Source organism: Amblyomma americanum, chromosome 1 (assembly GCF_052857255.1).
Source record: "Amblyomma americanum isolate KBUSLIRL-KWMA chromosome 1, ASM5285725v1, whole genome shotgun sequence".
In the NCBI taxonomy this organism is placed as follows: Eukaryota; Metazoa; Arthropoda; class Arachnida; order Ixodida; family Ixodidae; genus Amblyomma; species Amblyomma americanum.
In genome coordinates this window covers 65,298,580-65,324,780 of record NC_135497.1, presented here as the reverse complement: position 1 = coordinate 65,324,780, position 26,201 = coordinate 65,298,580, and the positions used below count along the sequence as shown (strand labels likewise).

At 49.3% G+C, this 26,201-nt stretch overlaps 1 protein-coding gene across 1 annotated transcript in view; it reads right to left on the bottom strand.

Annotated features, from left to right (window-relative positions):
* LOC144101219 (uncharacterized) overlaps positions 1–26,201 on the bottom strand; it is a 337,728-nt gene that overhangs the window by 193,465 nt on the left and 118,062 nt on the right. The gene's annotated exons all lie outside the window — the stretch shown is intronic.

Sequence of the window (26,201 nt, the reverse complement as noted above, 5' to 3'; positions counted from 1 at the left end):
AGAGACTTCAAGCGTAACACATTGTACTACATGTGAAGGGACGAATAGCGAGTGGTAGCCGAACCGCCACGCTCAGACGTGCGGCTAGAAAGCGCACATAGTCGCGCCACCGAGCAAGGGCGAGCAAAGGCGACGCATACGCGCCAGAGCACAGTGTTGAAAAGAATGTTGATAACATTGTCTTGTGTGTGTTTACTTTTTTGCGATGTGATTATTAGATTTTTTATTCAACTGTTTTCTTTTCTAATGTCCAATGTTAATTTCGCGTTTTTAATTGTTCGTCAACTTATTAATTGAAGATTATTGGTGCTATATATTGTACATGTGCCTTCTATTTGACTGCTAGTGCCATACAGTGGTTTCTTGGGCCTCAGCCAAGATGATTGGCAGTTTTTATCCCAGGAGACCATCCAGCTTCCTTTCTGGAAAAAACCGACCGACCGACCGACCGATTGATTGATTGATTGATTGATTGATTGATTGATTGATTGATTGATTGATTGATTGATTGATTGATTGATTAGAATTGAGTTATCCTTGAATCTTTTCGCACGCTGTGGACACAGCCGAATTGTTTCGCCGTTCCAACCGCTTTTTGTTGGCTCCATCGCTCCGAAGCGAGCGCATATGCAAAGCCCAAAAAGCAGCAAGTGGCGTGCTGCGCCTGCTACGCCGATTTGTCTCGCTCGTATTGGCCGTTTGCAGCTGGAGGCGCGAATAACTTCTGGCTTTTGAGCAGCAAGCGCAAACCGAATATGTGGTGTATTAAACAGTATAGCACGAAAAATCTCCCAAGGTGGATTACATTTGTAATGACGAAGTAATTGGTCATTGGCATCCGCCCAAGTGCAACCATACGGCTTCAAAGGAAAGCTATACAGCTTTCACAGAAACCAGTGCGTCCTTGTGCGGAGTTTGAATCCAGGACCAGGTATGGTATGGTATGGCATGGTATGGTATGGTATGGTATGGTATGGTATGGTATGGTATGGTATGGTACGGTATGGTATGGTATGGTATGGTATGGTATGGTATGGTATGGTATGGTATGGTATGGTATGGTATGGTATGGTATGGGTGGCATGCGCTGGCAGCTGGTTTCAAGTTCAGGATTAAAAATTGCATTTAAATAAAAATGGCAGATTTACAGATAATGCCGCTAAATTCGACGGATTGCTCCAAAAATAGAGAAAGCCAAGCATGGGGGCACGTGCCACCACCCCGTTAATAACGCTCCTCTTTTCCATCCATTCGTCCTACGCCATAAGCAACGCGATTCAGACAGGTAATGGGCGCGACGGACTGAGTCTGGGAGCGCCCGGAGACAGCGGCAGTTTCGCCCAGTGGAACCGGACAGCCGAAAGGTCACTGCACGCTCTTGAAGGCAAGCCCAGTGTCCCAGCGACTTCCTACCGCGTCTGCGGTGCCGTCAAAGGCTCCCGCGTTCATCTGTGGGTCAAATTGCGAGCGGCTATACCGTCCAAGGACCTGTCACATTTTTGAACCGCTGCTAATTTACTTTGGGGTGAATCAGATGCAACGAAACACTGTTCAACGAGAGCTGCGCTTGCTAGTCAGGAATAATCCAGCTAGGGTTGCTTGGATCATTGAAAAAAAAAAACACTCTATAGTAGAGAGAGGCTACGCAGAGAGTAGGAATGTGCCGTAAGGCGAGGTTACTGTCCATTTTAGGAACTCCACCTGAGCACGGGCGTTTGACTCACTCGCATAAGGAGCCCGTTTGTGGCATGCGAGAACAGGGAAACAAGGACTTAAAAATTGTGCGCGCCAATGGCTATTCTCTTGCGATCGTTATCCTCTCTCAAGGCCCCAAGGCAACCTGACAGGCGTCCTATGGCTACCTTAAATAAAAACCGCACACTTATAAATGAAGGAAAGTTATTCCTGCTTCAGAACGTGGCGGGCAATGCAGCGCGAGCTCTCGGCTTGCACCCCGAGTCGCCGCGAGGAGCGCCGCTCTGATGAGATTACGCAGGCACGTTGCGAGCGCAGTGCGTCTAGCGCGGCAGCAACAGCGGCGGCGCGTTGCGCGACATAACGCCCAGGCGAGCGCGTACCGTCGGCAGGCCGCTTGGCTGCGTCGCGATGTTGTTACAAGGCTGCTCGCGTGCTTATTAACGACTTGTCATTAGGGCACGCGGCCCGCGACACGAGCGCGCGGTGCAGTGAACGTTGCAGTGCCGCAGAGTTCCCAGTGGGGGGGCCTGTACGCGCGGCACTCGTCCCAGCCCGTTCATTACCCTGCCAGGAAATCCTCCCGTAAGAGCAAGAGTCCGCGCCCTGCCTCTGAAGCGCTGAAGAAAACCAAAGCGGAATCGGTATTTGCGCGTCGCGCGGGTTCTTTTCTTGCAGCGGGTCTTTCAACGAGACGGAAGTGGCGAGGAGGTGAACAACGGAGTTCGCCAGCTCGTTCCAAGTTCACAATGGAGGCACTGCGAGCCAGATCTTCGCTTGCACGTGTGCCAAGGAACGCACCGAAGTAGAAGAAAAAAAAGAATAGGAAAGCGCTAAGAGCAGCTGCGAGCGAAAGGCCCTGTCACACAAATGAGAGGGGAAGGTCGATATTCTCGAGCATGCGAGCCGCCGCTCATCACAGCCGCACAAATGGCGCGGACGAGCCTTGTTGACACCGCGGGCGGCGACACGTGTGATCCGGCCGTAGGCGTCCGCGGATAACTGGGAAATCTGGAACGAGTCTGCCACCCGTGGCCGCCGCCGCCGTTCTGGCGGTTCCTCTTCGATCGAGACCCCGCCGCCGAAGTAATCCGGTGACAAATCTCTTTGCGCTCGGGCTTAGATTATTAGTCGCGCTCCGAGTCGCGGGAGATTAACGCGCGGCCGCACGGTCTCGCGCGCTAACTTTTCGCCGCGCGAGAGGGCGGCAATACATCCGCGCCAGGACGCCGCCCTGTCGCAGTGCAGCATCGGTTGGCCCGCGTCCAAGAGGGGCGATCGGAGACGCCGAAGCCATTCACAAACGAAGTGTCTCGCAGTTCGATCGGCCTTGCTCAACCAACAACAAGCAGAGAAATATATATCGAGTGCTCGGCGGGGATCGTGGCAGGGGAGATTTGGAGAAGGGCGTTGTGTCAGCCGATCCAATTCCGGACAAGTGGAGGGATCGCTCCAGAAATGCACAAAAGTTCGGACGCGCATTTGGGACCGGCCGGCAACTCTCCGGAGGGCGAAGCCGCCTCGCGCACCCCAAATCCCGCACGGTTTTAGGCGCCTCAATCAGGATTGCCGTTCGCTTCACGGAGCACGAGGGTTTCAAGAGGCAAGAGCGCCCGGTGCGCGGAAGGCCGATGCCCGTCTCGAATAGGAGTGCGCGGCTGCCGAGCAAATTGCTTTCATTCTTCTCGCATTGAAAGTCATTCCGGGTATAGAAATACACGACCGTCTCTACCTCCCACCACCCTATCGCTGTGTTCGCTCCATTTCGCACTCTGGGCCTGTCCGTCTTGGTCTCCATTTCTCGCATCGCGAGTCTCTTGTAGCTCTGCAGGCGGCCGGATGTTTGGATGCCGTGCACGCGCTCATCAGCTGCAACTTCGCTCGGGGCGTAACCATCGCTATATGACGCCACGTGTCCACTGTGCAATAAGTTACCACCGCACGCCCTACTGAAAAATGTATATAGGTTTGAACGGGTCAGCAAATAGGATTATGGCACACTTGGTTTGGCTTTATAGGATGGACGTCCCAAAGCGGCTCAGTCTATGACGGACGCCGTAGAGGAGGGCTCCGGATAATTTCGGCCACCTGGGGTTCTTAACGGGCACTAACAATGCAGAATACACGGAATTTTCACATTTTCCTCCATCGAAGTGCTACCGCAGTGGGCGAGTTCGAACCCACGACTTCCATGCACTGTGTGATGTATGTGCACGGTAATTAACCACGGGTAATGGTAGTTATACGGGACCCTCCACTAAGGAGTCACTCAAAGGCTGAATCGCTTTGGAAGCTTCATCCTATAATGTTAAACGAAATGTGCCACAATCCTATTTGTCTCCTATTCAAACCTGTACACATTTTTCAATAGGGCGTGTTGAGAAATAGTCCCCGACGTTCAAAGGAGCGTTTCATGCATAAATGCATTCCATGGCTCGGACGCGATATTTACGCAGCAACGCTTGCGTCTGCAGCTGTTTAAAAGCGTACACTGCATGCACGGCACAGTACATTCGCTATCCATGTTAACGAGACAACAATAGCGGTGCCGTTAAACATTCTCATTCCCGGCGAGGGAGGCAGAATACTCCCGCAGACCCTCTTTTGCGTCAGCAGCTGAGGAGCAGGACAGATCCAAGCAGAAGTAATTAGGTAGCAATAAAGAGAACCCCTTTCTTTATAAATGTACACGGCAGTGGAGGCAGGCGGATATGCTATTTAGGGAAGAGTAGCTGTAAGCAAACAAGAAGCTGGCCTCGATAGAGGAAACAGGGCCTCTATGAGCCATCCGTGGGAACAGACGCCCGGCGTTTCTCGTGTGTGTCGGCAATTTCTGCTTCATTCAGTGTAGCCTTACTTTATCAGGCACAAATTCGAAACTTCGGTCTGGGATTTCGCTCCAGGCGACTTAAAAGTGTTTCAATACCAAAGAGCGCGCAAACGAAGTCGGGAAACGGAAGAGGAAAAGGGGCAAGACAAATACGGAAAGGCGTATTCTGATTTTCTGTCTCGTTAGCGCACCCACCTCGTATTGATGTAGTCTCTCAACTAGCCCGCCAAAGAAGCGTGACTGCAAACGATGCTCGCAGAGCACGAGCGCATGAGCAGCGAAGGCAGTGGCAACCGATGTCTGCAGCGGACGCCTTTGCTTCCGACTGAGAGTGAGTGCCATGTCGTGACTAGTAGCGCTCAGGTCTGCGCGTGCGGAGGCGTTTCGATGCCGCTCTGAAATGAAAGGCTGACGCCGGATGTTCGTTATCCCCCGGCCTCGTAATGGTTCGCAGGCCAGAGCGCAGCGCCTTTGAGAGACCTTTAGGCGTCGCTCACGCTCTCTCTCGGGCCACTGGGAATCCGTTGCAGCGAGTGGTAACCTTCATTTCGTGTCCTTCAGCGGTAACCCCACTCCTATCGTGACAGTCTGCGCGAAGGAACTTTCGTTGATCCGTAGTGCATGTGCGAAGCACTCTGGCAGCGCGTTTCGTAAGGCACGATTTGGGCTTCAGGCCTGCCATAATAATAAGAGCAAAACGTGTTCCGTTCGTAACAGGACGGAGTGACTATGCAGATATAAGGACAGCCATTTGCCGAGAAGTGACCTTGCAAAGTGTGCGGCGGCAAGGCAGAAGCGCTTGGGCTTTCCGGGTGGCAACAGTGGCTTGAAACTGGGCGACTCGCGAAATGCAGGAAGTCGAGCTGTCAGCTGCACGGCCCCTGCAGCGACATCCGTCCTACCCAGGCCTGACTGATCGGGCGGGCTTTCAAGCGCGATGACCTCGGAAGCAGGCCTCAGATGGAGTGCTTCCGGGGGCCCGTTTACGCTCTTTCGAGGCCACTTCCGGCCGATGTGACCCGCTCCCGGTGGAGTAAGGGCGGCTCCACTTCAGCGACGCTGACCCCTGCACGCATTATACACCTGGACGAGGCCTTGTTAGCCGCAGGAGCACCGTGTGGAGCCTGAAAACCTGGGCTCGACAGCGGACTCATCGCACCGAAGAGGGGCCACTCGTAACTGGGGCGTGGCTCAGACTCTCCAGTTACGCCTCCCAGGGTCCGCAGTGCGTGTCTCCCTCGCTGCGCAGCTGATGGTCGCCTCTGTTTCTGTTTTCACTCCGGTGCTTTTTTCGAGCAGGAGACCCAATTAAGTTGGCGTGTTTCGAGAGCCCAGTTAGCCAGCAAAGATGCAGCGGCGGCCGCCCGGGGTCGCTTCCGTGCTAATTCCAGCCGCGAGGAAAGAGTTGTGCATGGCAGGAAAATTTCACGTAACTTTCACTTGCGTATTTTGTGTTTACTTCTTACATTATAAGATTCACTGTCTTCTCTCGCCCGCCAAAACTTCAAGGTTTAATGCCCTCGCAGCATTTTTCTAATGAGCAGCAAAAGATTCCAGTGATCCTCCCTTCCATCTAATCCTATTCCTGCGCCTCGTTATGTTTCAAAGTCCGACAACTAGATTCGCCTAATATGCAAAATGTGAATACTCGAGGCGATATATGATGCGTCTTAAAAGCCGGGAATATCAACACTACTTCTCTCACATTGCGCGAGCACACGGTAAATGCGTTATATATTCCTTAATGTGTTTTGGGCTTTATAAAATTCACTGCCACATTTAAACATATTAGAACCTCATGGATGGTGGGCGAATAATTTTTCTTAAGCTCGCAGGAATGTATTTGTGTTACACTGTGCAAATTATCCATTATAAAATGTGTTGTGCACTAGAGACTCAAATTTCGGTACTTACAGCCTTCGCCTTTTCATCCCCCATTCGGAATCAAGTGAACCTCCTTCAGTACTGAAAGGTGCCGATTACAATTTCGACCTTGGGGAACGTGTAGCGCGTTCGCAATATGCGCGTATGCCAAGGAAAAGCATGAAAATTGAATACAGGGGCATTAACTACAAGAGAATTCAGGTTGGCTGCACTGCTGTGGGTGAAAAAAATTACGTTTAGAGGAATATCAATGACGCAGTAACCTTCTCACTTCTCGGTGGACACCTGAACCACGCCGTTAGGGAAGAAAGCAAGGTGGGAGTGAAAGAAAGAAGAGACAGAGAGGTACCGTAGTGGACGGATCCGGAATGATTTCGACCACCTGGGGATATTTAACGTGCTGCACTGACATCGCACAGCTCACGGGCGTCTTTTGAGCATCGGATCCAACGCGGCCGCCGCGGCCCTCTGACGGAATAGGACGTAACGAGTGATAAAATAAGAGGCGACACTGTCACAACCTGGCGGACAAATGTGACGCCACTGGGAAATGAAAGAAAAAGCGAAGACGATTCCCCACAGCGTCCCTGAGAAGAAATGGGGGACAGTTCTGAGACACCGCTATATCGTCACCATGCAATAGCTCCCTGCGCTTTTGTTATCACGGTGCATTCGACGCAATGATTTTCAGGTTCGAGGACAGTCCACTCACCTGACGCGTTACTTCCACCGATATATTTCCTTGCTGTTCTTCCAAGAATCACAGACAGCACAGCAGCTCGCACACTTCAAACATTGCCTGCTTAGCGACATGGTAAGGAAGCGTAAAGTCGCCTTCACAGCTCACTCTGTTCGCCTTTTCTGTGCCCACAAGCAGCGCATCGCGGATAACTTGCTCGTTTGCGCTCAGAGTAGAAGGCGCCTGTTTATACGGGGCGCACGCAAGGCGTAGCAGGTGCCGCCATTCACGCGTACAACTACACTGTTCAAAATCGAAATTATTCAACTCCAGTTGCCTCATGCACGTTACTGGAAAAACTGTCAATGAATACGAAGGGTTGTACTGAGCCCCAATATATTTGAAGGCACCGTTTTGAACTCTGGGAAGAAACGGTGCCCATCATCCCGAGAAAGACTCTCTGCGGAGGAAGCTTCGCCGCGCTTATCCCGATACGCCCAGTGGAAACAACTCCGAAGCGCGCGAAGTTGGGCTCGCCCGAAGGCTTCCGCGGAACGTGCCCCGGGAGCAATGTGGCCTTCCTCACAAACAACGTGAGCCCCGAGCGGTGCAACGGCGCAGGAAAAGCCCCCGCCGGGGAGTTCTCGAGCTGGCCGGACAAAATAAAGAAGAGAAAAGGCCAGCGACTGGTCAAGGAAATCCTCCACGGCGCCTGGCGGGCCAAGTCCGCCGCTAGGCTGGAGTGCACACTCGGCATGACAGCTCGGGGTCCTCAAATCGAACGCTCTCGGCACGAAAGCAATTTCTTTGCTAACGGCCTCACAACTTTGTGCCGGCTGTCGGAGAGGGAGGCTCCAGAGCCCTGGAGGGCGAAGGGGGGTCGGCGCCGCTCTCAGAGTGCATAACAATGGATCTGGGCCGGGCGGGGGCGGCGTGCAAAGAGAAAGGGACGCCCGCGTTGGCAACAACAACACTGCACGGGGCACCGTTCCGGCGGCCCCGTCCAAACCAGCGGCCTTGCTGCGTGGATCGGGTTAACAAGCACTCGGCTAATGAGCACCTAAGGCGGCCATCCTGTTAGGAGGTCCGGCGCTGGCGTCGCAGCCAGCCGCGCTCTAATCAGCTCCTTGGGTAAACTTGGCGCGCGCGCGCCGCTGAATGCCCGCAACTCTCGCTGTGCCGGTGACTGGCCGCATCTTTGGACGTGCGACAAGGCGGTGTCAAAGGCAGGGCCTCCGGCGATACGAGCGAGAAACCGCGCCCGGCCACCGAGGCGGCGCCGGCTTTGTGCTCCGCGGACACTGCGCGTAAGCGCGGCCCATGAATTATTCACTGGCTACGGTAGTGCTCGCTTCGGCTAGGTGACTCACCAAAACGAACTTTGATGCGAGCCCACGTTATCACCCATGCAAATACCAGCCCGTGAAAGTTTATCGAGAATAGACTCCGATGGTCTCACCAAAACTTGACTTCGATTAAAGTTTGCGGCTAGCCGCTGGGTACATATACTGCGTCGCTTTCGCGATTGCTATAGCGAAAACTTGGCAAATCGATCTGCTGCTGGCAACAGCTAATCGCAACCACGACTAGGAGCAGATCGAAACGTTCTTAATGGAAAGCTCGAAAGCATAGTTCGTCCAAGTACGGCGCGGTAAAGTGCGCATGTTGTGCGAGGCTTCAAATCTCGCATTGAACGCATCACCTAAAGAACATTCAAGGAGGAGTATAATCCTGTAGCTACCTTCCGGGCCGCTGATCAAGTTGTGATGGCGCCGAGCAAACCTTCGCTTTAGTGCTGTTTAGCAGGGGATCACTGCAAGCATCATAACACTAAACGCATGCACTGACTGGAATTTAGGGCGAGTCTGGGCTGGCCCTGTCGAGCTTTGTTTTATGCAGTGCGCTGTGCCCAGTTTTATCTAGATTATAAATATTCACCTGCAGTCTTACAAGATAATTGAAAATCTTACAAAACTAAAAGCCTTTTTTTTTAGTATCAACAGTTTCGAATCTGATTTGAAAAGTCGTAATAAAAGCTACACCTACATCGAAGCATAAATACTGGCTGCGTTAGAGATGCCAAACTTCGAGGACATTATACCAGCCTGAGATCACTCTTTTCTTCACCAGGGTGTCACTCACGCCAAGGAAAGTGGCGACGTTCTCTCTCTGCGCCAGAACATGACGCGCTTCTCCCGAAGTGCTTTGGAGCCACTGCTGCGTCGCCAGCGTTTGTACGTTGTTGTCAGCACAGCTTTGTAGGAGGGTATACACTAGTGCCTTCAAACGGACACAAACCGTTTGGATTCACGCGATCTAGACACGTATTCCGTCACTGGAAATAAAATCGGTTCCTCTAAGATTGTGTACCCGTCGACAATTGAGGGGCGTATCCGCAACATGACTCGACTTTATTTCCATCTTAAACCGGCACTTTTTTTCGTCATGTTGGTAAAAAACTTCCTTTTGAACATTAGTTTCACTTTGGCGTAAGCTTGATCGGAACCGGTTCAGGTAGGTGCATTTATTTTCTAACCGCATTCGCAACAAAGGGCGTTGTTGTGTAATGCCAATAACAAGCATAACAAGCTGTTACAAGAGAATATTTATTGTGATCACTTTCTAATGACATTTAAATGAGGCTTAAAAACTAATTCGTATATCAATTTGAACCTAGTGCTTGCTCTTCTCTCACGACCAACAATCGAAACAAGTAACGAACAATAAAAATATGCAGACCGTGGAAGTTAGCGTTATTTTCGCGTTTTTAACCAACCTGGTAGCGCAGGAACCACGGCAAAGCTTTAATCCAGGTATTATGGGCATCACAGCAAGAAACACTTGAATTCTTCGCTAACCAGCAGTTAGGCGTTGACTGTTGCCCTCGTTCGGCTTTCAACACGCTTGTGAAAGTTGGAGCCCCACCTATGAAACAGGGCGCTTCATTTTCTGAGCTCGATCGACCAATTCCACGCTGCTGTGCCGGTATCATAGCGGTTCATGAAATCTGCCACATTGTTTACATTTCACAAGTTACGGCTTGACTTTCATCTTGTCTTGACCTTTACACTGCACACGTAGTGTCTGAAAGAATTAAATAATCCTTCTAATATAAAACCCGCAGTTTACACCAACTACGTAGACAGGATATAAACTTCAAATACGCTGCGCAAGCAAATTTCGGCAATAACGCCCACAACTTTGCCGAAAACCACGCGCAGTATGGTCCGCGGCGGTGCGGCCGTGGCCTGCTCCGTATCATCACGAGGAGGGCATTGTGGCTGCTCGCGCTGGCGGGCGCAGCCGTTTGCTAGGCAGTTTTCGACAGCACTTCGTGCTGCGGAGATGTGAAGTGGAGTATATTTAGTGTTCGAAGATTGCAATGAAACTGCTGGAGTCGCGTATTTGCGCGAAACGCAATAAAGAACATGAAGGGGCCAGTTCTGGTGGGTTCCACACCAACCACTTTACGCGTATTGATTGCGAAGCTGGTGACAACATCGCTGCTCGAAATGCATTAAGGGTACAATTTGCTCGAAAGGTAAGAAAGCCTGTGTGTGATTAGATGGGAGTTCCTTGAAGGAAGTAGCAAATATTTCCACTTCGCTGTGAAAAAAACTCCCTTGGCAGGAATAATTATTTCTTCCCTTTTTGGCGAAACAACATCAATTCCCACCAGGGAATGCGCTAGAGGAGAAGTGATTTTATGCCCGTCTGGGCATATTTTTTTGGCTTAGAGTGGACTTGCCTGATGGGGGCAACGACTCTTCTACCTTCGGGAATATATGTCAGATGGGCGTGGAAACCACACAGCAGGCCGGCAGGCCAAAGTATCGTGCTACACCGCCGACAATTTCTACATGCCTGTAGTTGAACACACAAAAGCACTACGATGTGCCTAGTACCCTTGTGGTAGAGCATCTGCTTCGTAGGTGACAGTCTCGTGTACTGGTGAACCAGCTGGTTTTTGTAATGAGTACGAACATTTTCCGGACAGGTGCTCAGTAATACCATGCGGGCTAGCTGACTCATTCCTGCACGAAGTTAATGTTGCGCGAAAACAAACATTTACGAAAAGAAACGAATACGACCCTCTGGGGCTTCGCCTGTCTCTGTCGCTTGTATGTATGTATTTATTTATTTATTTATTTATTTACTTATTTATTTATTTACTTATTTGTTTTTGTAGCCTTAGGGCCCGGGAGCATTACAGAAGTAGTGAGGATGCATAAAAAATGCAAAAATAAACAGCAACAACAAAAAACAGAAACGAAGAAAAGTACAAGTACATTGAAAGAGGCGAAAACCACATTCAGAAAATGACCTTTAGAAATACAGCGGGGATACATTGTTCAGGCAGTAAAGGGCAAATTTTAGACAGTAACAAGCTTATACATATTCAGAGAAAAAACAATGGCTTTACGAAATGCGTTATCTTTTTATAAGAGCAATGTCATGGAGAAGGTTTCGTGCGCGTCCGTTATCACGTGGTCTGAGCTGTGAAAAGGTGTTGAGGTTTTCCAGGCGGAAAACGCTCGAAAAACGCGCCACCTGGGGGTCGTATTTTCTAACATTTTGTTTCGTTTTCCTTTCGCTTAATAGTGACCTCAATCATGACGGATGCACACGACCAATTCCAAGCACAGCCGGTCTGGACGCCCTGCCCCAACTGTACCCGGCTGACCGTGCCGCAAGGACCACGTTCTCTCAGTTCGACGCTCAACCACCGCACAGCTTCTTATTCGAGATGAAAGTAGCGCCAATAAACTCCTTCATGTCTGTAAAACGCGTCGCCGTGCTCCGTTATTCGTATGAGTCGGAGGCCGTCCACCAGAGCGCCATGGGTGCCGTCTCTTCCCAGGGCCTACGTCAGTGGAAGCAACCACCAATGGGAGGTGACCAAAAGAAAAGAAAACGAAACTAAACTTGACAAAATACGGCCTCTAGTCACTCAGACAAGACTATCGTGTCGGCGGGCCGCTCATTTGTTCATCCAACCTCACCGCATTGGCTCAGTTGTTATGGCATTCGGTCGCTGAAGCCAAGGTTGCCGGATCAAATCCCGGCCGTGGCGGCTGCTTTTCGACGCCCGTGGGCAGTGCGATGTAAGTGCATGTTAAAAGAACCTCAGGCAGTCAAAATTAACCTGGAGCTCTCAACAGTGGCGTCTCTCATAGCCCCGTACGTGCACCTTCGGAACGTAAGACCGCACATACGTTCCTCCTTGGTCCAGTTCAAATGACCTTCAAGCGATGACACTCTCTAGGGCGCAGTGATGCCTTCGTGACAGAGCACCAACTACAACCAGTACTGGGGTCTCGAAAGTCCCTGTTTTTCTCTTTGGGACATGTTTCCCTGTTGGGTGAAAAAGGTCTCCGGCCTGGTTTCCGCCTTTCGCTGGGAAGATTCGCTTGAAATGCTGTCATGTGTTATACAATGTGCCATCGCAATTTTGTGCCAGTCGACGCAAACTAGGTCTAGTGCAGAATACGTTGAATTGAATTGCATTGAATTGACTGTTGGGGAAAGCAAATGGCGTAGTATCTGTCTCACATATCGGTGAACACATGAACCGCGCCGTAAGGCAAGGGATAAAGGAGGGACTGAGAGAAGAAAGGGAGAAAGAGGTCCCGTAGTGGAGGGCTCCGGAATAAATTCCCGGAAAATTCGGCTCCGGACAATTCCTGAATTTTTACAGCTTGAACCTACAGCTCGCCGTTGGAATTTGAGTTTTATTAAGAAACACAAGAACAAGCGTGCACTGTCACATGATTAGTTAGAAGTAAAAGTGGGCTTCCCCACACACAATGTTATTGTGCGGAGAAGCTAGCTTGGAGTACTCTCAGCAGCACATAGAATACATTGCAGCATGCAATATGCATGTGAGCTGCTGCGGAATACTCCAAGCTAGCTTCTCCGCAGAATAAAAATGTGTCTGGGGAAGCCCACTTTCATCTCATACTAATCACGTGACAGTGCACGCTTGTTCTTGTGTTTCTGACTAAAACTCAAAGTCCAATGGCGAGTTGTGGGTTTAAGCTATAAAAGTACAGGAATTTTAATTTTCCTTACAACCTTACGAAAACTTTGAACTGAAACTGTTCTGTGCCCGACAACAGATGGCAAGGATAGAATTTTTGCCCTCTTGGTTCATGAAAAGCGCGGCACCTCGGCAACACCTTACGTCACGCAGACGTTAACTCGCAGAAAACGACGCGCATACACACAACTATATCTTGACTCTTCAGTTCGCAAAAACCAATCAACACAAATTCTCTATTTTCCCTAGAACAATCCCTGAATGGACCTTCCTGCCTGAAAACTTCAAAAAGGCCCTTAACAATATTTTTTAATCATACAGAGAGAGTTCTTGCCGCTGACATTTTTAAAAATCTTTTTCGAGGCGCCGAGGATGTGTTTAAAATGTTTTCTATTTGCATGCTCCGATACGTGAGTTTTGAAAAGAAAATTTGTATAATGTGCTATTGGCACAAACAATGATAAAATTGTTTCTTTGTATTTTGCTTTTGTTCTTCCTTCCTGAAAGAAAACGGTACACATTATAACGTAAACAACTAAAAAAAATAAAGTCAGGCAGGATAAAAGATATATTTCGTAACATTTATTTTTTTTACTGCAATTGTAAATGAGCCTTTAATTAATTTTGAACAATTTGAAAGCACCGCAGCAGTTTACTAAAGCATATTTCTCTTTCGTAAATTGCTACCGCACGCCTGAATCGTTAGCGTCAACAAGCGAACTGACAATGAAGGACTGCGTCCGCCCGATAGGAGTAACGATGAAGAAAGAAAACAGAATGCCTGATTACTAGGCTTCACGTCCGACCGGATACCAAGCCTAATGGCCCACGGCCCAGTGATGCTTAAAGCAAACAAAACTCTGGAAGTGAATTCTTCAAAACGCAGACCGCAAAAGAAGCTTGAACACCTTGTGAAGAATGGGTTCAGAAGAATGTATGTATTGATACTTTTCTCAGTATAATAGCTACGTTATGCCGCTTGCTGCTAGGTAGTCGTGCCTTTCGTCCTTTTTAATTTTTTAACAGCATTAGCTCTTACTACTTGCGTTTGTCAAGGACGCGTCTCTCTGCAATGAAGGTCAAATTGACCAAAACAGTACCCATAACAGTACCCATATATAAGATAGCAACAGTGGGTGCGTAACGCCTCAATTGATTCCTTTGCTTTCGATCCGTTATACATGTTCCAGTATAGCGGCCATCGAAATGGACCCCCCCCCCCCCCCCCTTCCCCAGGACCATTGTTTGCAGAAAATCTGGGGGCCACCCGTTTGACACAGAACGTTCCAAGTGGTGTCAAATGACTTGGCATGCTCCTGAGGATAAAATTACTAATTGAGATGAAGCCCAAAGTATATATGGGATTCGCAACGACGACCTTTCCGCCCCCAAACCATGCATTCGAAAGACCCTCAGACGACCATTACGGCCGAACCGTTTGTCGCAGGGGATTTCGGAAGGCGCCAAACGATTCGTCGTATTGCGATGCACATGGTTCTCAATTTATTAATTTATTTAACGAGGAAATATGCCGAATATAGCGAAGGTGGCTGTAAATAGCAATAGTAATACAAAGCCAATGAGGTAGATGAAAGGAAACGTCCGCGGTTGTTTGTATTTGGTCTTCTCCACGTTTTCTGAGCACACCGATGTAAGCAATTGAAGCTTCCGTAGCTAACGCTCTCAAGTCGAACACTGAGGCAGTGTTTGTGGAGAACTTTTTTTAACGGCTTCACTAAAATGTTCATGAAATCAAATATTCTTCACCAAAGATTTGGAAAAGTGCTCTTTAAGTATACTGGAATCGACAACCGCTTTCTGCAGTTATATGAGATTATTTACTTATTGGCATCCACCCAAGCGGAGCCATACGGCTACACAGGAAAGCTATACAGCCTTCTCAGAAATCTCGCAGTAAAAGAAAAATTTGTCCTGGTCCGGGGTTTGAACCCGGAACCACCGCTTCACTGGAGCAGTCGCTCTACTAAATGAGTTAACCGACACGGCAAGCTTATGGTTTAGCGAGAGTGAATTGATAAAACACTCGAAGTGGGAACAGTGTTTGTTGGTCGAACAGTTATTTTATAAAGTTATTTGTCGAAACATCTTGAAGACAGCTCTACATATACAGTCACTTCGGCATTTATGGCAATGGTAAAATAATGTCAAGAAAGTTAATTACGGAGCGTCAATAAGTAAAAAGAACCTGTGCTTCACACAGGCTCTAAACCCAGCAGTGGAATGCGGCTCAAATAAATAGAAAAGTATGTGCGGGCACTGGTGCAGGAACCCCACATCGCTTTCCATTGGCTGCGAGCTCATTGCAGCGTCATCGGCAACAGCTCGTCCGATGAAGCCGTAGTGCGACTGCATGCACTATCCAAGAGCACTTGCACTGGCACGCGAGCCCATGCTACTCAAGTGCAACGTATCAAGTACACCCGACTTCACTGTGAAGCGAAATTATGGCCAACGTTATTTTTCCTGGATCTCTTTACCATTAAGTGGGGTCTCACATAAAGGGATCAGAGTATCAAGATGACATTAAAAAGGTGAGAGGAGTAGTGCAATTTTTATATCGCACGCAACACACGAAGAAAATAAAAATGCTGCCACAGCAAAGATCAAAACAAAAATGAGAGGAAACTAAAGACAAAAGTAACCCGTGTCAAGTTTCCAACTAAGCCATTGTGATTACCGGAATCCATAGATATCACTTTCAACGACAGTGCGGTCGAGTAGAGAATTTTGTTTCCAACGGCAAAAGAAAAAAAATGATTCGTTGGCTGCTGATGTCCTGAGGAAAGTGAGCAGACTAAACTTGCAAAGGTAGTGAAAAATATTTTTGTAAAACAGAGAAAAACAAACAATTTCCCGCCCATATGCCTGTGGTTGGATGTCGAGAGTTAATTTAACGTTAGTGATACAGGAGCGGGTGTCGTAGGTGAAATACAAAGAGAAGCACGGTTTTGAAAGGTTACCACGCTGTTTACAGGGTGTGTTTGGCGGACGAAAGGTTTGTACGCTAAACTGCGGATGAAAGGAGCGCAGGTATCTCCTGATGAACAAGAGTGATTTCGCAGTGTTACCAGCAAGCGTCGCGATATGCTGTGACCTTCTGAGGCTGCTTGTGATTAGGACTCTTAGATAGCGGAATCATTTTGCTTAGAAAAGGGGAGTTTAATTTAAGAAATATGAGTAACTGCGTTAGTGCGCTTGCGTGACACCTGCAGAAATCAGCATTTTTATACGCTGGACTCATTAACCATGTGGCACGCCAATTTAAATCTCCGTGAAGTTATTCTGGAGCAATAAGACGCCGCCATTTGCGAAAAGACGAGTGTACGATGAAATTTCGGCAGGAAGATTGTTTATTTAAGGAACAGAAGTGAGCCGAGATCCGAGCATTGTGGGACACTAGCCACACTTTCGTAGCGGGTGAATGTCGGCTACTGATAACGGTGAGCTGGAAGCGATTAGTGAGGAAGCAACGAGACCGTGTAGATATCAGACAGTTGAGGAACAAGGTTTGGGTGACAGGCAGTGACGAGCAACATGGTCAAAACACCAAAAATCCAAATGAGTAACGTCAGCCTGGTATCATTACTTGGCATTCAGATTAAGATCTGTTGTACATCCAAAAATTCCGCTCTCACATGAGTAAGCAGAGCGGAAGCCGGGCTCAGTGGAAAGGGGAATAAAATGAAAGGCGATATAGGAACAAATTGTGTGCTCTGGTAGTTTAGAGCAAATGCACGCTAATGAAATCGGACGATCCTTAGAAGTGTCAGAACGGTTACCTGCTTTAAAGACTGGCACTACTATTCTTATACGTACTTGTCGTCAATAATAGCGCCGGTAGCAACGTAGTGGCCCAAAATTATTTGCAAAATTCGGCTCGAAATATCATTCGTAATTTTAAGTATCTTAGCGGGCATGTCATTAGGTACTGAAGCGCTTACCGATTTTAGTATTGGAATACGATAAGCGACGACTGCAATTGGCTGCATCTGTACAAACTCAGGCCTATAGGGGAAAGGAAATATTCGAGGTAGCTTCGTCAGTGAATTCCGACGAAAAGTAGGCGTTCATTACAACAGATCGTTCGTTAGGAGTAACTTGAGAACAGTCTAGTTTAGCCGAGGAAATATCGTACAAACACTTGTTCTCTTTCCATCAGCTCAACACTTTGATTATAGTGCTGCAAAAAAAAAAGCGAGCAGCGAGAAAGTACTCCTTCTGCGCCATGTCATACGCAGGCTCTTTATAATTATTTCCAATCAGCGTAATAGCTGACGGCACTGAAGAAAGTTGCAGAAATGTGGCAGTAAAAACCAGCATATACCAAAAGACATCTGTCTCTGCCCGCTGATTGGACAAGCTGTTTCTTTCTCTGCACAATCACGACGAGTCAAAAAGAAGCTTCCCGGACTCCTCACGCTCAGCGAACACTACAATGTTTCTCAGCGGGTCGGACACATGGCTGTTCCTGACTGGAGGCCTTCAAAGCCAAACAGCGTCTCCAGTGCACTCCCCGAAAACTGTGGGGCTTCCACGAAGGTCATCGAAACCGAAGGGCTCGCTCATACGGTGTGTTTTGCTTGTACCAGCTTTCTTTGGCCGGAACTCTCAAGACATAAAGCGTGCCCGTACACTACGCACGCGTTCGGTTCACCGAGACCAGCGGCGTTATACGGGCTTTTCGGGAACTGGCCGGGCTGTTTGTCTTGCTTCTGCGCGCGTGCACTTGTTTCTGTTTCTCGCCAATGGTCTCCGCTGCCAGGCGGCCTCGTCGTCCCTCAGGTTGTCCGCCCTCCCTTTGGTGGCGCTGGGCGCCCGGAACGCACGCGGCGGCTGCAGCCCCGGCTTGTTATTGATGGAGGCGCTTCCCGCCTTTGTCCGGCTTCCCATAGCAGCCGCGAAAAGAGAGAGCGAGAAAGAAAAAGTCCGATATGGCACCCGGCTCCAATCTATACCAGGCGCTGAAAAATTCAAACAAAAAGGGGGAAGGCCAGGCGACAGGAGAGCGCGCGGGGGACACGCGTACGCAGTGAAAGCGCGCAAACGGCCGCTCCTCCTTTTGTAAGCGTTGTCAGTTTTTGCGCGCTCCTCCCCTGGCAGCTTTGGAGCTGCGAGTTCGAAGGCGCTCCCAAGCCTCGGCAAGGGTGGCGTCGCTGCCACTGCGCTGCGTTCGGTGGGCGTCTTTTTCATCTTCTTGCTCTGTCCCTCATCCTCCCGTCGCTCTTCTTTTTTTCTTCGTACGTGTACGTGGTTCCCAGCGTTTCGCTCTCGCGAGACTTTGCTCCGGCGTCGCCGCTCCCTTCTCCAGCTTCTGTTTGCTCGTCGACCTCTCACGAAGAGCGTAGCTGGTGCGCTCGTAAATGATGGGATTCCATTTTTTTTCTTCCCTCTCCCCTGAAAAATGCCTCCTTCCGTCGCGCTGGCTGCGCGGCGCCCGAGTGCGCAGGGCGTCATTCCCGCTGCCCTTCTTCCCCTCCTCTCCCAGTTCGGCTCTGGCGTCGTGGCTTCTATTGTTTTCCCTCGGCCTTGACTTTCGAGCGAGATTAAATTCTTGCCGTAATGATTGGGCTTCTTCTCCACGCCGGCGCGTTGTACTAGGCCCTGTTCGCCGGCGATGTTTCACCCGCGGGCGTGCGCGGCCAGCTCACGGTTCCGCAGCAGCTTCCTCGCTGATACAATTTCCAGAGAACAGAAAGCCGCTTTGGAGCCGCCAAACTGGCCCGCCACTCCGCTCCTGCTTTTTCGCAAGAGCCGCGGCAACATCGGTATCGCGGCGTTCCGAGCCACTTTGCTCGCCGCTGGATGCGCGCGCCCGGCTTTGGGATGTTTTCTTCCCTCGCTTCCTGATCCGCTTTGACGGTTTCCCACCCCGCGTTCGATGGGTGCCGCGGCAGCTGCTCCAAGGCTTCGCCGGCCGCTTACCCTTTCCCGCTGCTTCCTCTCCCTCATATATGGGAATCCATTTTGGGGAGGCGCGGCCAATTTTTGCCGATGCCGCGCAAGAAAGTGTTGTCGGCGATCGCCGACTCGCACCGTACACATTCGGCTGAGCTGGAGTGAAGTTGAAAGGCCGCCGCGGCGAGGCAATTTAACACGTCAGCCGCCGAGCAAGATAATCGCGATAGCCGAGCAACACGGACTGACGATGTGCCGCGCAAGGCCCAAGGCGCGCTGGGGAAGCTGTTCGCACCCGAGCGCGGTCTTCCTAAGTGCCCTATTTATACCAAGCATCTATGAAGGCTGAAGCAGATAAGGAGCAGCGACTTTTTCCATGCTTCATAACTTGCATGCAAATGGTTGTGTGAAGAAACAAAAAGGCGTCTTGCCAGGTGAATCATCGAAGAACAGTACAACAGCCAGCCAGAGAGACTTGACCTGACATGAATCTCGTAATATTGTCCTGACAGTTATTATTGACCACCCGAGTCAGAAAGAGTGCCTACGTAACTCGCCAGCATCGACAGTTCCACAACATTGTACATTGCCAGTACAGTTGAACAATACCGCAGTGTGAAATAACAGAACCAATTGATAACTCCTTCTCGTGGCGACGTGTCCACGTTCTCTTAAGTCAGTGTTCTGAGCTAGAAAAAGTTTCACTAGCTAGAGATACAGCCCTTATCGAAAGTTTAAAAGCCCAGTGTGATGTGCTTCTTAGCCGCGTAGTAGGGCACTTGCAGCATGCGTGGAAGTCATAGCCTTCGGAATCGGGAGGACCACAGTTCTTATCTTGAAGATATTTGGAACGCTGCGGATGCATAATCAGCCACAGTGTGTTGCCCAGTAGCAAACTCTCTAGATCTCTAAACTTCTGACATCAGTAACATGAAACACCACTTGCACGTCTGACACGCAGCGTTCTGAACAAATTAAGTCCCCAGATAACACATTAGGTTTGATAATAGCGCTCAAGCTTCTAAGTTATTCTATCTCCCAATTCAATCAATCGTACAAGCTGCTAATTCAAATTGATCGCACCGATCAACATCAGTTGATCTATTCAAACACCAGCACATAAAGTAAGTTTCAACAGTGTCGACATGAAGTAATTTCTTAAAAAACAGAATAAAAAGGACCCCGCTGCTGTGGCTAAGTGGCCTCGGCGTTCGGATGCTGATGCCAAGGTGGCTGCTTCAATACTAGTCGCGGCGGCCGCATTTCGATAGAGGCGAAATACGAAAACCTCCCGTGTGTTGCACTATGTCAGCGCTCGGTAAAGAATCCCAGGAGGTCTAAATTAACCCGGAGCCCTCCATTACGGCGTCCCTCAAAGCCCTCATGTCACTCCTGGACGTAAAACTCCTCAATTTACAATTTGTTTGCATACGAAAATGGGTCGAGAGGACAATGTGTTTTTTTCGAGGCATGATCCGAAGATACAAAACACTTCCTTCAACACTGCAGACATGCTGCTGCTCCATAAAAATAACGAGAAAGCTATGCTACCTAAAAAGGGAATAGCCTATGCAAGGAATATGCTGGACCCTTGGCCAACGCGCACAATTCGGGTTTATATTGCAAGTGGGTTCCTGACGAAAGCGTGCCCAGGCGAGCCGTGAGCCCTTTGCAAATAGCTGATGCTTCGTGTGTGGCTTTGACTCGCTACTGCCTGAGATAATAAACATGAGGCTTATCTGATACAACCACAGTATTAGATGGATAATAAGTAGTTCTGTGTTGGCAGTGCTTGGGTTTTAAAGCGAAAGCTTTACTAGCCTCGTCGAGCCAAGGTCATCGGCGCGGTACATTTGACCTTCAAGTGGAGGAGTTGTGGTGTGGTTTTTTCACTGATCTCACAGTGTGGCAACACCGCAGAAACTAGTGAAGTGCGCTTCAGTATTAAGCTTGCGCACAACGAACTTCACTGAACTCGGAGCAGTTCGTTACGACGTGACTTTTCTTCCGTCTCGCGCTACTACCACGTCCGTCTCTATCTTAGTGTAACCTTAGAATAGCAGCCAGAGCTTTCTGAGCATTTCCTAGCGATAGTAATTTTTAAAAACCACCAAGAGAAAGCCACATCTGTCAGTGTCCATGTCAGATCTCAGTGTTACACACTAGTCGGGTGCAAAGAGAGTTTTTGTTGGCAACGAAATTGGCGAGGAGAAGAGGTGGCCACTTCGTTGGCAAACTCCTCGTCTCGTTACGTGTAGCCAATTAAGGAATGGACAGCCGCTTACAAAAGCCAAAGTTTAGCGCGAAGGAAGGCGGCCAGCGCAGCAACGAAATAAAATTTTTCTACCGCTAACCTCACTTGGGTTTCGTTAACGCAGCTTGCATAGAAACCGGCATCATTAAAAATAGGGGTGATTACGGTCACACCAACGGTCTCATACGCGCAGCGCTCATTTGTCATGAACGCAGTGAGCTTTCGAATGAACACTGTGTACTCGCTGTAGTGTAATACTTATCGCCGATATATTGAAAACGGACAGCTCAGTGATTTTAGGCACATAGCATCAAGTTACAGCACAGATAACAGCGTCGGACACGCGCGAGCACAGTAGCTCGTTCCTGGGCTTACTAAAGCGGTCTATCTAGGTTTTCAAGCCGCAGACCTCAGTGCAGTTCATCTCACGGCGATGCGTTTGACTAAGTTAATTCGGCTGCTGTCTCAGGTTGGAAGCACGAAGAATGCAGCGCTGTGGTTTCATGGCTTCTTGTGCACCAGAAGACACGACAGAGAGAAGCTCAATAGCAGGACGATCAGCCCCTCTCTTCTGTCGTCTACGCCTTTTTTGTACGATATGAATTATGAAGCTCGACCCTGTAACAAAACCCTCACCACTGACTGTGGTGAGGGTTGGTGAGCAAGACTGACTGCTTACCTATAGTCACCATTTTTCGAGGAAACTATGTCGATAACCGATTCACTAAAGCAGCCGACACCTCGTATTCAATACGCTCTACCGAAGTGCCACAATGCCAGTCGGGCCGCACACATGGGGAACAGTCATCGAGTGATTCCTCCGTGGTGGTGGTAGTGGTTTTTTTATTAAAATACTAAAAAGGAAAGAAAAGATTTTTGCTAGCCCCGGCATCCGCCATCGATATTGAAGCACCTGAGCTGGGGCAGCGGAAATAAAGGATAGCAGGCAGAATGGAGAATTCCTCCGTAGATTCAGTTTTCATGCTTTCTTCCGTTGGCCGTCCTCAATTCAGCGCTGCAAGTCTGTGAAATCCCGTCAAGTATGAACCGCTTTATTTCCGGTGTACGTGTATCCTAGTTCCTTGTCGCAAACGCTTCATCGATTTCAGCAAAGCTGGTTCGCTCTTTCCGTGCTCCTCTCCCATTTCTGCTTATCACCCCTTCTTTTTTGAGTACATTTTATTTGTATTACAAGAACTACAAAAAGGCTCCTATAATTGTTGAAAATTCACCGAGATTTGTTCATACACATCAGTTATGCCCGAAGTATAACGCAATGTCGATAAGTGCACTACATCGCAATCGACTGTGTAATACACCTAAGCAAGAGGTAAATAATGGCTCTAGTCTTCTGAAATATTTAGACAATTTATAAAGGGCTACTCCAGTCTATACAACACCCAACACAGCCGAGGAAAGTGAAAATATAGGACGACATATGGGAAAAAAGTGGTACAAAACAGGTTGCCTAGACCATTAAACTGTTTTAATGGTCACAACACTGATTTAACATAATTGCCTTCAAAGCGATACGTAGTACTGCCAATGCAACTCCATACCGCTTTCTGCTTGAGGAAAATATTTCAAGCTATGTGGACATTTTTTTTTTTTGGTCCAATGTTTCTGAAAATTCTGTTAACTCTATTGTTAGAACCTCGTTACTTTAGTCGAATACAACATAAGAACGCAGCGGCTTTTCCCCGTCAAAGGACTCCCTTCCAGCCAATGGCGTCGGCCGATTCTCGTGACCCTGCTAGTGTGACAAAGCCGGGAATGGTAGATGAAAGGGGATAGTCCATTCCCTCCATGCCCGGCCCGGGGGATACATTCCTCTCTCCATTGTGGCGCTGGCAGGATCATGACAATCGGCCTACGTCGTTGGTGGAAGGGGGTCCTTCTACGGGAAAAAGCTGCCGCGTTCTTCAGTTGTATCCGACTATAGCTATTCAATGAATACGAAACTGTCTTGCGCAGCCATGATGCCGCTTGCCTTATTTTGTCCTGCAACTTCTGGACAAATCTGACAGTCATTATATTGTGACGTCATCTGTATTTGTTTGTTCATTTTATTTTGTTCAGTCGTTTTTTTCTTTTTAAATGTACATGTAAACGCTGATATAGTTTATGTTATGTTATGCATAGACAGTGATGTAATGGTTGTGTTGCGCAAATGCCAAGTCCGTGGCGCGAGGCTCCGTCTTTTGTGACAGCTTTTTCCTCATGCCTCCATGATGTGAACTTTATAGTTGATGCGAACAAACTTCAATTCCATATATCGTCAAACACCAGGGCAAAGGCAAAAGCAAAAAAAAAAAACGAATTGTCCTGGCACGCGCCTGCGTTGCATGTCAGTGCTGTTCTGTGTGGGTTCCTTCGCCGATCCGTCACCCCGCGGGAAACGAGTCCATTGCGTCCTTGCAGTGACTGCTGAAAATTTTCTGGCCGACCAACAATGCTTTTTTCTCTCTTCAAAGTTGACTTCTGCTTCCGGTTTGAGTTGCATCATCGTTCTCCGGAAGAGAAAAAAAAAACTTATTGCTAGATCCGAGCAAGTTCCGCCGCTTATGGCAACTCAAGAGATGTTTCTTTGAGCGCTCTTTCCATCTTAGGCGGAATAGTTGCTAGTTTCGAAGAGAAAAGGTGGCAGATGAGAAGGCGGCACTCCATTATCGACTAACTCGACTACTACACGTATCAGACGCAGCATTCGAGTGAAGTTGGAGCGTGTACGTCTACTCGCATCGACAGGCAAAACAAACACCCTTTTGAAATCTCCGACGTCACGAATCAAGAGCAGTCCGTCTCTTTCGCAGTATTTCTTGTTTCGTTGCTGTCGCTAACGCCCTCACAGCACAGCGGGTGTTTATACTTACCAGGCTGCGCCGGGCACCTCGTAATTTTTCCCCGCGCTCTCTGAGCGATGCCTTGTCGGCCGGTGGTGCCAGTAAATCAGCGTGCGTACGCGCCCGCCGCCTCTTCGCGTCGCGCTCCGTCGCCCGCGTCATCGAGCTGCGTTCGTGCTGCGTCATCGTGCTTCTCTCGTCTGGGCGGCCCGATCGTTGCAAGCGCGGCCACGATTCGCACCGCATCGTTTTCCTATCTGCGCCGCAGGAGAACCCAACTCCATGAACGCAGCAAAATTTTCGACCGCCCTCCGTTTCCTGCGGACGCAAAAGAAAAATGTCCCTCGACGCGTACCGCAAGCTTCACACATAAAAGCAAGCAAGCAAGCAAGCGGAACCTCCCGTAACGGCGAGGCAAACCGGGCGGCTCTCGCCACTCCCTATGACGCCCAGCTTCCGCGCCGCTCCGCTGAAAGGTTGTCCTTTTTCGTGTTTGCTTTGTTTTCTGTTCGCCAGCGATTTCTCGTCACGTCGTCGCACTTTCCCCGGAACGATTTCCTTATTTTCCCGCCATTGAGTGCGGCAGCATTGGCGATCCATGTGTTTGGCGCTCGGGGCTCCTTCGAAGCTCTTTCATCTTCTTGGGCCCCCTCATCCTTCTCGCATCAGCCATGCGCGTTCGCCACGGTGTGCGGGGCACTGCTCGTGACGCAGCTCCAAGAGCAGCGACTAGCAGCCGTCCAATTTGGCGCCGCGTCTAATGAGGCGCTTCTTCGGGAGGTGCTGCTCCCTGTTCGCGGCGCCCCCTCGCTCCAGGAGGCTACCAGGGAAGAGGCACGTGCTAATTTGGGACGCGGTTTGCGCGCCTTCCCCCTCGCGGCAACTCCCGCGACGGCGCAGTAGCCGCTTTGAGGAATTTCTCTCTGCACAGCTTTAGGCGGTTCCTGCCACTCTCCTGTCATCCTTCTTCATGCACACGCACACGCAAAAAAAAAAATTTTAAAACGTGCCGTTTTTCTGCGTCGCCGAGCTACAACGTGGACCAAGTAAACTCCGTTTGAAGTACTGCGCCTGAAGCCGAAATTTCATTCGCAATAAAATCAAAGCAGGAACTATCTCAGCCGCCGTGGTGGATGAGTGGTTATAGCGCTCGGCTGCTGGCCCGAAAGAAGCGGGTTCGATCCCGGCCGCGGCGGTCGAATTTCGATGGAGGTGAAATTCTAGAGGCCCGTGTACTGTGCGATGTCAGTGCACGTTAAAGAACCCCAGGTGGTTGAAATTTCCGGAGCCCTTCACTACGGCGTCCCTCATAGCCTCAGTTGCTTTGGGACGTTAAACCCCCATAAAAAAAGAAACTATCCATAACGTGAACACTAATTTGATCTTTCTCTGGTGTCTTTTGCACTTTAGTCGCGCAGTGATCCTTCGTTATAATTCGCTTGGAGTACTCCTGATCTTTGGTATGATTTCAATCTTCGCAGTTGCATGTGATCTTGGCACTGTATAGCGAAGAAACGTACTTGTACATGAGCTCAAGAGACACTGTGGTATGGTATGGTGTGGTGTGTGGAGCACAACATCTCAAAGCTGCAGCTGCGCAAAGAGAGACGCTGCTGTGGAGCGCTCCGAACTGATTTCGACCGCCTGGTGTTTTTTATCGTGCGCTGACAACGCGAAGCGCAGTTTCCCCTCGTCAAAACGCGGCCTCCGAGGCCGGGATCGGATGCCGTGAACTGCCGTCACTTAAAATTATTTCTCTCCATCTCCTCCCGTCAGTCTCGCACCCAACCGAGTATAGGTTACTCACGAGCTTGTCCGCGTATGACTTGAATGTTCATGACGACCATAAAAACTGCTGCAGTGCACATCCCGTACTTTGCCTCGTTCGTAATTTTATTCCGTTTCAGTGGCACCGCTACCGTTACATTTACCTCCTGGCTGGGGAACTCGTATTCATGTCTGAAGGTGTCGCATGGCTTCCTCTGTTCCTGCAATGATGAACCCCTCTCTCCGGGCGCTTAATGCTTAGACCCAGACAACTTAAATGCTTATTCGGCAAT